The sequence below is a fragment of the Uloborus diversus genome, chromosome 1 (assembly GCF_026930045.1).
Source record: "Uloborus diversus isolate 005 chromosome 1, Udiv.v.3.1, whole genome shotgun sequence".
Taxonomy (NCBI): domain Eukaryota; kingdom Metazoa; phylum Arthropoda; class Arachnida; order Araneae; family Uloboridae; genus Uloborus; species Uloborus diversus.
The window spans coordinates 31,363,982-31,375,841 of NC_072731.1; the positions used below are offsets into that span (position 1 = coordinate 31,363,982).

Consider the following 11,860-nt stretch of genomic DNA (forward strand, 5'->3'; position numbering starts at 1 on the left):
TATGTGATCATATACACGTCTAAAAAATGTTTTGAGAGTACACCCTATGGGAACTAATGTGGGAGACGGGAGAGTATACCCCTGGTTATATTTTATACAGGGTCTGACATGTCCTGGGTAACTAAAAAAATTACTTGTTGACTAGTTATGTCAGAAAGGCAACAAAAATTATGTCTTGCACTTGAAATGCTTTTCTTGCATCTAAAATTTTACAGTTTTGTAAGTCTCTTTATCTGTATATGTATAAATATACCATTATTACATACCATGAATATATATTCACATTGTCACTGCAAAGTTTCTTTTTCACAAATACAATACAAAATTAAGGACCAGCAACAGGCTCAGGTGCTCACAAGGACTGGTTATATTTAATGTATTGGTCTCTAATGAATTCCATTTCAAGTAACAATTACTTTAGAAAAACTATTCCAAGTGCTTTTGTTTTTCAAGGTTGATATTTGAATAGCTTAAAACAATGACCCCTGGTTCTTCTTTTCATACCAGATTTTTAGTCTGTCAGCATCTTCTGTTTTCTCAAATAAATAGCCCCGGGCTCCCAAAATTTTCTAACTTGAGGTACCTTTTAAAGAATTAGAATTTCCACCGACTCCTTGCCTCCCCCTACTCTTGAACTAGATTATTTTTCTTGGAATCTCATTTGCTTAAGACAGTGCAAGACTCAACGCATAGAATCATAATCTAAATGAGAAAGTTCATTTACAAACATAATGCTTTCCATTAAACCTTTTGGAATAAGTTAATAGTTTTCTTCAGAACAAAACTGAATATAGCAGATTCAAAATGAGGTCTAACCAACCTTCTTAGAATTATACAAAATAGATCTACTGTTAATAAAACCCAGCATTCTATTGGATTCATTACTTGTTATATTGCACTACTGATTAAACATTTAGTCCTGGCTTTTTAAAACACATATAGATCAAAAATTGTTCTTGTTTTGCTCAAATAATGGATTTCAGTAAATAATAGTATGCAGGCTTATTTCCACAATCTAAACAAAGGAGTCTCACATTCTAATCTTGGATGACATTCCCCACTTTACTGCTCACTTAGAAATCTTATGTAAATACTCTTGAAGCTGTTTTACTTGTTCTTTATTGTCAGGAATCTGGACAGCATCAGCAGAAATATCTTAAGACAAGGTAACCTTGCCATAGAAATGAAATAAATTCGTTGCGCACGTTCTACCCCTTCCCCTCCTACAATCATACAAAAAACCAGACAACAAGTAAATATCCAGAAAATTAATTTATCTTTAACTTGAATAATGTTTCAAAAATTTTACAACTGCCAACGTTAGCTCACAGGTATAATATTAAAATAATCCATTTGAATTGTCAATTTTTTAAACTAATGTTCGAAATATTTTTTTGAATAATTTTATAATTTGATTTCAATTAATACAATTCCAAGAAATCATCTAATAGAAATCGTGAGTTAAATTGCTCATTTTAATCTTTCACCTAAATTAAATGTGTGCTGATTTAGAATTATTCATTATGGATGAAATGAATTAATTGGAGTTCTTTTACATTTAGAACAGACTGAAAATTATGCCTAAATATATGTCATTTGTAGGTCTTTACAATGCCTATGAAATCATTTATGATTATGAAACTTTTTACAACACAAAAACACATACTCACACCTCAATAGCTCAAAGTTCCAAGGGACTGGCTAAAACCTTTGAGCAATGGGAAGTTCTCACAGCCTTCTCAAGAGTTTAGGCCACGATGAAAACTTCAAGATAAGGGAGTTATAAGGTCGCAAGTTATTGAGAGTTGACTTGTAAAGAGAAGTGGCCATCCTTTTAAGAGAAATGGTAAGCCCTCAAACACAAAAGAGACTCCCCCCCCCCTCAAAAAAAAAAGAGGAAAATTAACGCATAAAAATTTTAATAACAGTCTGCACATGAACCTTAGTGAGCACCTCTCTTGAATATAATATAAATATGCAATGAATCATCATTAAAGTAAGAACCTGTGTTAAGCAGTCTCACAAAACTGAATTTTCAACAAAAGAGTGCAAGAGAGAACTTAGTTCACACTTAAGTGTTGTGTTTTGCAGAACACCAAGATATTGAGAGGCCTTAGGCCAAACACTTTTTGGGGACTCCTCTGTATTCAAACCTTACAATTTTATTCATTGGCTGAACCAAATTCAGCATTTTGGGGGTCCCCTAAAAGGTGAGGGCCTAAGGCCATGCTCTAGTTGGCATATTCAGTGATGATATCTTGGTTTTCTGCATCAAGTGCAGGAGCTCAGCTCCCATGCAAATTAAGCCTTGCTGTTTCAGATAACCATTTCATTCTATAAGACTTGATCATGAATTTAAAAATTGCTTCTCCTCAGACAATTTTCTGCATTTTACCAAGTTTGACTTTAGACACAGCTTGCACTGCATTTGCCACTTTGATTTAGGCAGCCGTTTTTTCTATATAGGATGCACAGCGGGACAAATGCATCTTAAGACCATTCCTTTGAGAGAACATCTTCTGACAATAATCGCACGAAAACGGCTTTTCACCTGTGTGAGTCCGAAGGTGAGCATTCAAATGAACTTTCTGAACAAACCTTTTCTCACATATAACGCAGCTGAATGGTTTCTCATTGGTATGGTAGCTCAAATGTGTTTTCAGAACGCTTTTGAGAGCAAACCGTTTATCGCAGTACTCGCAAGAATACGGTTTCTCTCCCGTGTGTATCCTTAAATGAACCCTGAGGTGCGCCTTTTGGGAAAACCTTTTCTGACACAAGTCACAAGCAAACGGCCTTTCCCCTGTGTGGGTTTTGATATGCGAAATAAGGTGACCTTTCTGCGTAAATGACTTGAAGCAGTGATCGCAATGATGAGGTTTAGTACCAGCATGGACTTTTAAGTGCAGATTAAGACTGGTTTTGTGGTTGAATATTTTTTCACAAAGGAAGCATTTATAGGATTTTTCTTTCTGGTTTTTCGCAGGATTAGAGTCGGCTGAATCTTTGGTATGAATTTTCAGGTGGGATAGCAAATGAGGCTTTTGCGTAAATTTCCTTTGACAGTGCTCACAAGTGTAAGGCATTATGCCTAAATGAAGTCTCAAATGCAGTTTTAGATGTCCCCTTTGAGTGAATTTTTTTTGACATTGCTCGCACGAGTATGGCTTTTCTCCAGTATGGGTTCGTAAATGTACAGTGAGATGAGCTCTTTGAGTAAAAATTTTCTCACAAATTTCACATCTGAAATGAGTACTTGTTTTAGTACGACTGTGTAGGGCTTTAGGAACTGGTTTGTTATCCAACTTGATTTTTGAGTGAGATCTCATGTGAATTTTCAACACATGCTTTAAATTAAAAGATTTACCGCAGATGTTACAAGAAAAAGGTTTTTCACCAGTATGTATCTTCAAATGTGTTATTAGATGAGCTTTTTGAGTGAACTTCCTCTGGCACAAATGACAAGCAAAAGGTCTCTCGCCGGTATGGATCCTTGAATGTAGATTTAAGTGACTCTTTTCATAAAAACCTTTCTTGCATATCTCACAAGTGTAAGATTTTTCTTTAAAATGAATCTTCAAGTGGGATTTCAAGTGAGTCATGCTTGGGAAAAGTTTCCCACATTGATTGCACTCAAAAGTTTTCTTTTCTGACTGAAATTCTGAATTTTTTTTCTGGCTTTGGTTTAAACTTTTATCAGTATTTTTTTCTTCGGTTTTAATTTGTATTTTGATTTCTTCGCATAAATTAGAAGCACAAGAACTCTCGGCTGCTTTTGTCTTCAAATGTGCAATAAGGTGGCAGCGTTGGGTAAATGTTCTGTTACAATTTTCGCAGGCATATGGCTTTTCGCCAGAGTGGGTTCTACCATGCAGCCTCAGGTGGCATTTCTGACTGAATGTTTTCTGGCATATGTCACAAGAGTACGGTTTTTCTCCGGAATGGGTCCTTGAATGTGAAACCAAATGGCTCTTTTGAGAAAAAGTTTTAGAACATATTTCACAAGAAAATGGCTTCTCTCCGGTATGTGTTCTCAAATGGGAGATAAGATGTTGCCTGTTGAAAAACACTTTACCGCAATTATCACAGCTGTGTGACTGTTTTTTCAAATGTGATTTCAAATGATTTTTAAGACTACTTTGATATGTGAAGGCTTTACCACAGTTATCACATAAAAAAGATTTAATTTTTGTAGGATTTTGTGTGGGGGTTGAATTGTCTGTGTCTTTTCGTTTACTAAGTATTGCACATGAGTTTTCTGCAGAGTAATTCTTCAAATGGGCTTTAAGGTGGCTTTTTTGCGTAAAACATCTGCTGCAGTGTTCACAAGAAAATGGTTTTTCACCCGAATGAGTTCGCTGATGCGTTGCCAAATAACTCTTTTGAGAAAAACTGCGATAGCACACTTCGCAAGAATACGGTTTTTCTCCAGAATGCACCCTTAAATGTGATATTAGATGGCCTCTTTGAGTGAATCTTTTGGGACAAAATTCGCATGTGTACGGCTTCTCACCAGTATGTATCCGTAAATGAGATGTCAAATTGTGTCGCGATGAAAAACTCTTCTTACAAGAACTGCATTCATAAGGACGATTTTCGCCAAGAAAGTTCAGTTTCATCAGCTTCATGTCATCAAAGATATCCTTTATGTCTTCGACATTTTCCATGAGTGCTAACGAATCTACATTCAATACTTTCCGATTTGGAGTTTTTTCACATAAAAAGGACTTTAAATGGGTCTTCAGGTGGCTCACTTGAGTGAATCTTCTGCCACAATGCTCACAACTGTATGGTTTTTCCCCAGAATGCACTCTGACATGAGTTGTCAAATGGGATTTCTGGCTAAATGTTTTTTGGCAAATTTCACAAGCATAAGGCTTTTCTCCAGAATGTATTCTTGCATGTGAGTTTAAATGACATTTTTGAGCAAATCCTTTGCCACAACTATTACAGACAAAAGGTTTTTCCCCTGTGTGAGTTCTAAAATGTGAGTCAAGTAGAGATCTGCCAGGGAAAGCTTTATTACAAACATTGCAAATGAACGACTTATTTCTCACATGAGCTTTTGAATGTTTTTTAAACTTTACTTGTTCTGTAAATGTTTTCTTACAGTGTTCACACTCATATACGTTTGCTTGCTCAATTTTGGGCAATAAATCTAAATCTGGTTTCACATCAATGTCTGAATCCATTTCTAATATTTGCTGAACCATTGTTAATGTATTTAAAATGAGATGAATAATACCAGAAAGATGTTTTAAATGTTGAAATTGTATTGAATTGACTACAAGTTTGTAATTTTTGAATCAAACCTTTTAGAACAAAAATTAATTTAAGAAACACAATAAAATAAATTCTAGAGCAGAAGATACTTGAATATTTTGATTATTATTATTTTTTTTTTACATGCACCAAAGCATTCAAATGGCTATATTAATACCAAAGATTGTATTTTAAAATGGATGCAGTAAAACATTGAAATTCATGTTTTTATTATTCATCAAGTTTCAAATAAGGAATCTGTAGATGCAAACTCTTTTAAAATATTTTTTAAACTGTTTGAAAAAGATTACATCTTTTTATACAACATTTTCACAAAACCAGCTTAACTTTTATCAATACAAAATATATTTAACAATTTTTAACCATCATATTTGTTGGTACTTTTGTTTCCTGTAGTTAAAAAAAAAGTGCTACAAAATGTAAAACATGCCTCTCTTAGACTAAACATCCAATTCAAATCTTTATATTTTCTTATTTCACTTGATGTATCAGTCACTGTTTGTCATCATTAGTCATGCTTAGCACATTTTTACAATGTTCTCAGTTTCCATTGAAAAGTAAAATCTCCCTTTTCTTGCTATGAGAAAAGAAAAAGTTAATTAATTCATAGTAAGTTAATATACAACAAAAATAAACTATCACAACGAAATGTTGGGCATTGGGACTAAATAAATTACTATTACTATTGTTAAAATTTTGGGCAAAATTTTAATGAAAAAATTTTAGCGTGATAATGAAAACACAAATAATTTTGTGAATAAATTAGAAATTATATAATCATTCCAATAAAAACAGGTATTAAATCAAGGGCAGATCTAGTTTCTCATTTTGGAAAAGGGCATTATCAAAAAGAGTCAAAGAGCAATTGTCAGGAACAAACATGGGAGAAATTTTTAAAGGACTACCTCTTAATAGTAGTTGGTTTTACATTTAAAAGCTTTGAATTAAGGAGGGGTGGGGGTGGGGGTGGGGTAAAAACTTTCAAAATTTAATTGACTTAACAATGCCTGTATATTTGCAACACAGAATTTACTGTTTTAAATGAAAAAAAGAAATGGAGCTTGATTGAACCAAGCACTGCAACCAGAGCAGGGGATTATGGCACAAGTTGCGCCATCAAAATTTTTGGGGAGGATTTTTTAAAATTTATTCATTGATTTATTTTGAATTTAAATTATTAATTTCAATTTGTGTTTATATTTCATTTGTTTATTTACTTTGTGTGCATGTCTGTCACTGGCGTAGCACTGGACTTTTCTAATAAAATAATAATAATAATAGTAATAACAAAAATAAATGAATAAATGAAAAATATTGAAAAAAAAAAGTAAATAAAATAAAAAAAGTAAATAACTAGTTTTTAAAAAAGGTAAATAAAACAATTTTAAAAAAGAATTAAAAATAAAAAAAGGGAAAGAGTGTTCAGAAAATTGGGGGGGGGGGGGAGGGGGGGAATTCGCGCCATTGACCTTGAGGAGGGGGATGGGCACCCCTGAACCAGAGGTCTATTGTACTAGTGCCCAACAATGCCGGATTCCCCTATTTGAAGGCCCTAGAGGGCACCACTTTTGAATAAAAGTTTGAGAAACAGGTAATATTAATAAAATTACAGGATGCATAATAAAATTTGTTTTATACGTAGTGATTTCATACTAATTTACAACCTATCAAACTCGATGTTCCACAAATATCAGTTATAAGAGTTAAAACAGCCCCCCCCCCTCAGAGCAAAAGCGCACCCACCTAAATTTTGTGAAGACACCCCCCCCCCCTAAAAATGAGAAAAATACCTCTCAAAACAACTCCCATCTAAAAATTTCAATGCCGCAGTCTGCGCCATGAACCCCCCTCCCCTAAGTGGGCACCCCTGGTTAAAAATTTGTTTAAAAACCTTATTTTATTTTTTTTCTCTTTTAAATATATATTTGGTTGATTGCAAATGAAATAGAGGCAAGAAAAAATTAGCATCTTTTTTTCTTTAAACTTAAGACTAGCATAAAGAAATGCAAATATGGAAAGCTTATACAAAAGACATTACAAAATATTAAAATTAAACTCATTTTATTGTTTCAAGAATTATTTTGAACCTTATTGTGTAATATTCTTTCTTAATACAATATGGACACACCTCATATCAAAAAACAAGACATGTTTCAGAGAAACATGTTGTTCATTAATAAGCAACACGAATGGAAAACGTAATAACTTTAGCATTTTAGTCATTTATTTATCTTACCTGAGGCGAACTTACACTGAAAATTCTCTCCAAATGTAACAATAATTGGAATCAAGTTATTCAGATCTTTTTCTTTGAGGAAATTGTTAGTACTATACTAATGAAATTTCCTCAAGAAATATTACCACAAAACTAGAACGGTAAGTAAAAAGAATTAAAGTGCTGCTAAGTAATAACGAGAGTAATCTAATCTGGATATTTTCCTTACGAAATACTGGTTGGGTAAATTATACTAAGTAACCCAGAAACTATGACACTGCTAAACAAATTGTCCCTTTCTTGAAAAGAAAGCAGCAAAAAAACTAACCTGTATTCAATGTAACCATATCTCATCAAATCATTCATATTTCTTATTTTAAAAGGACGTTCATTACTTCTGATATCATGTAATCTAATCAGGATACATGTCGGTCTTTTTTTATTTACATTATTAAAAGGAAAATGAAGTTTCGCTATCGATATCAAATGTTTTTCTCATCGATGTTTAATATGGGTTCCCGAGTTTGCACATTCGAGGAAAACCTGACCGGAGAACAATAGGTCAACCGCGGCACTCCAAAGAAATTGTCCATCTTTTGATCTAACCGGCACTTGGCGTTGGCTTGTATATCTGGCGATTAGATTATTGGCAGGGTATTCATGTTTTTCCGGAAGGAAGCCATTTTTTTTACGTTCGAGCGGTTTTTGGTGGAGGTATGTGGTTTTGAATTTTCCGGCGTTTGTATCATTATTTTTTAAAATTGATCAATCATTAACCATAATAGTTTCAGTTTGTAGATATTTATTGTGTATTATTTATATTTCTTGTTGGCTTAGAAAATATATATTGAATCTTTAATGTATTCATTCTAATATTTAAGTCGTACTGATCAATGCAAAGTACGCTGGTTATTTTTGCTTGTGCATAATATTAAACATTATATTTGTAACGTAATATTTAATTTCGCATCAACGGTGTTCGAGCTAAATGGTTGTTTCACTGTGTTTTGTATAATTATATACGAAGTATGTTATTTTTGTTTTAACTATTATATTGGGCCGATCTGTTTGTAATGTTAGCTACAAGCATTGCAGCAGAGTGAAATTAATTTTTGAGCAGGCTAATTAGTAAAATTGAAAATTAATATCAAACAATATTGAGCATCTTCCCGAGGTGGATTTTATGACTTCTTGTATTCATGACATTACGATTCTACAAGCATATAACTCGATGCGTTTTTATGCTAAGTATGTTTCAATGTGGTAAAAGTAAGTTAAATGCTGTGTTTTCTCCTCTGCTTTGCAAATCGTCAACAAGTGATTTGTTTTCATGTAATAATTTCAAATCTTCCTAGGGTGAAAACGTCCTGCCATCTAAGAAGGGACAGCGGTTTGAGAGCCCCTGATAATCTGTAATTTTAAAAACAATATTTGATTGATGGAATTATATGATGACAAGATGTATTTTGGGCTAGTGCATTCCTCAAAGGATAGAGCCTCTATTCTGATAGCTACAGGGTTGGCAAGTTTCTGCGGAGGCGGTTAAAACCACTGGTAGAAACTGGTTAAACCGGCATGGCGAAAACCACTTTCTGCCACAATTGCGGCAGAAACTGGCAAAAACTCACAAAAAAAAAATTATTGACATGCAATAGGAAGTGCATGGAAAAAATAATTATTAACCAAAGCACATTTTAATTATATTACCACAATTTAAAATCAAATATTACATTGTTTGGACCCTGCAGTTGCTTCTTCAAAAAGGTTATTTCTAAAATCTAAACAGTTTCTCAATCTAATATGCACAAATGAGAAACTTTAGAATATTCCTGCAACAGAAGAGCTACCAGGCAATGCATGAAGGAACAAGCAATGTTTGAAACTTTCATCTATTGTTTTTTTTTTAACTGGTCCACCATGTAGTAACTGGGGTAGTGGGAGAAATTCGACTGGAAAATAAGTTTCGAGAAATAGGGCCAATTTATTTTGCAAAGCTGTGACATTAGGTACAAAATCTATGTTAATATTGGCAAGTAAAATTCTGGCACTTTCTTCTTGAAGCACGTGATAATTTCGATCACAAACAATTTAGATGAAGCATATAAGTGAGCAAATTAAAATCTGAAATGCCTTTTAATTTTGTATGTCGCTCCTCTTTCCTGAGCACCTATATGATTTTTCGTCCTTTGTTAAATTAATCCAAACATTACGAGCATCTGCAAATGAAAAGTTCCCTTCTCGAACTAAATCAAGGGCATTAGCATAGAATTTTATTTTTTTTAAATGATGAAATGAAGTTTCATTTTTTAGTTTACTTAAACGAATATCATTTAGCAATCACTTAAGTAATTAAAGATGCTTTTAAGTTTTTGCCAGTTTCTGCCGGTTTTTACCGGTTACAACCAGTTTCTGCCACTGGCACGGCAAAAACTAGTTTCTGCCGGCAGAAAGCCAACCCTGGGTAATTACTACTAAGATGAAAATTTGACAATTTGTCAAAGTAGTTTGTGAAATAGGTAACTAATTGTCCCCAATGCATGCAGTTCATGTGAATCATATTCTTTCTTTAAATCACCTTTTTTTTTTTTTTTTTGCAGAAAACCTAAGCATCCTGTCTTCAACGATGGTTCCTCTACAAAGCGGATATTTTTCCTATAAAACTGGGCTTTGAACCCAGTATCTTCCTGCTTTACATATTTCCTTCTTTGCAGTCTCCCTGTGAATCGACTGGACTGCCCTCAATTTGAGCAATCTGAAGATGGAAAAGGTTGACAAAGTTCCTTGATATCTATCCATTGAAAGAGTCTTGTTGAACAAGGTGGCAAGGGTAAGTTCTCTACTTGTCATTTTAAAATTGTTGTTATAAGTTGTTTAAAATGCATTTATATGATTTGTTCAGTGTGCACTTTTTTTTCTCACTCATTTTCTGAAAAAAATATTGTCTCCCCAAAAAAACTGCTTGTGTCAAGGCCTGAAAAGCATTTATAATGTTCTGGTCTCAATCAAGGTTTCCGCTATGGTCACATTTTTTGAAAAATGCGAAAATACTATTTAAATTGCAAAAATGGAACAAAGCATTTTTGCTTTTTTTTTTTTTTTGCTCTAATATAATAAGAAAAAGAAGGGGCAATTTTCAAGTCGATATTCTATATTAGAAATTGTGCGGTCAAGTGGTTTGGCAAGGATCATATTTTATTTTCTTCGGGAAGGTAAAAATGTATAAGGATGAGCTGTTTTTACTTGTTTTTCATAGAATGAATAGTGTAAAATATAATAAAAGTATCGCACTGTGTATTGCATGTCTTATTTTAAATTAGTATTTCATTATATACAAAAAATATTTATCGAAAAAACATTCAGTCTAGAATCCTTTTAGTAAATATTTTTTTACACTTAAAGGTTTTTAAAAAAAGAATAACGATTCCAGCGATGTAAGATTTGTTATTTTATTATTTTGAAAATCGAAATGGAATTTTACGTAAGATAAGGAGGGGGTGAAAAATCTTTCGACCCCCCTCCCTCCCCCATGTAAGGGTAAGCAAGTTGCCAAAATCATCCTTACGTAATCAATGAATGGCCTCTAGAGATTCAAACTGACTTACCCGGAATCCATAAAACCCTAAATTAGTTTTTCGTCGACGAGAAAGGTAGGTACTTGAATGTTTCAAATAGCCGAATTAAACATGAGTTACAAATTAGGAAGATGCGAAATCTATTTTCTGTTCTGAAATTACCTCCAATAGTGAATTTCCAATAGAAAATTATTTTGAGACTTTTTTTTTTTTTCAAAAAATAAGATGTTCCATTGAAAGTGGTACTTTAAAATGGAAAATCCCCGCAAAAATTGCGGAAAACGAACCCATAGGAAGCTTATTGGATGTGCAGTGGGAAGTACTTGCCCACAAAATGGCAGACGATCGTTGGTTGAAAAGGAATCACTTTTCTACCACATGGACATCCATCTAGTTAAGCGAACCGGTTCCCATGTCCATGTTTTCCTCCCTTCTCTCTTAAGATTCGCGGCGGTCCCGCCTCAGTGGCCGAGTGGTCTAAGCGATTCTTTCTCACACTTCCGCTTCCGAGTCACAACTGTATTTATGTCGAGGACTGCATACTAAGTGCCTTGCTTCCATTATTTTTTATACCGATAGATGGCAGCACCATCACCGGATCGAACAGTTAATGAGAATTTAGAATTAGTCCAGGAGCTAATAGCTACCTGGTACTAGCACCCCCAAAGGTATCGTTTCACTTGGAGGACATTGAGACCACGAGCATATTTAACGTCGCCCAGTCCCCTTTAATGACGACAGTGTGTCTTCGACCATCGCAGTTCGAACTCAGGACCCTCCGGCCCCGAAT

At 33.9% G+C, this 11,860-nt stretch overlaps 1 long non-coding RNA gene across 1 annotated transcript; it reads right to left on the reverse strand.

Annotated features, from left to right (window-relative positions):
- Positions 1-5,471: 5,471 nt before the first annotated feature.
- On the reverse strand, positions 5,472-7,939 carry LOC129227643 (uncharacterized). The gene is made up of 2 exons (XR_008580860.1): positions 7,827-7,939; positions 5,472-5,860 (listed from the first exon to the last, which is right to left on the reverse strand). It is a non-coding gene; the product is annotated as an uncharacterized LOC129227643 (long non-coding RNA).
- Between the last annotated feature and the right edge of the window lie 3,921 nt (positions 7,940-11,860).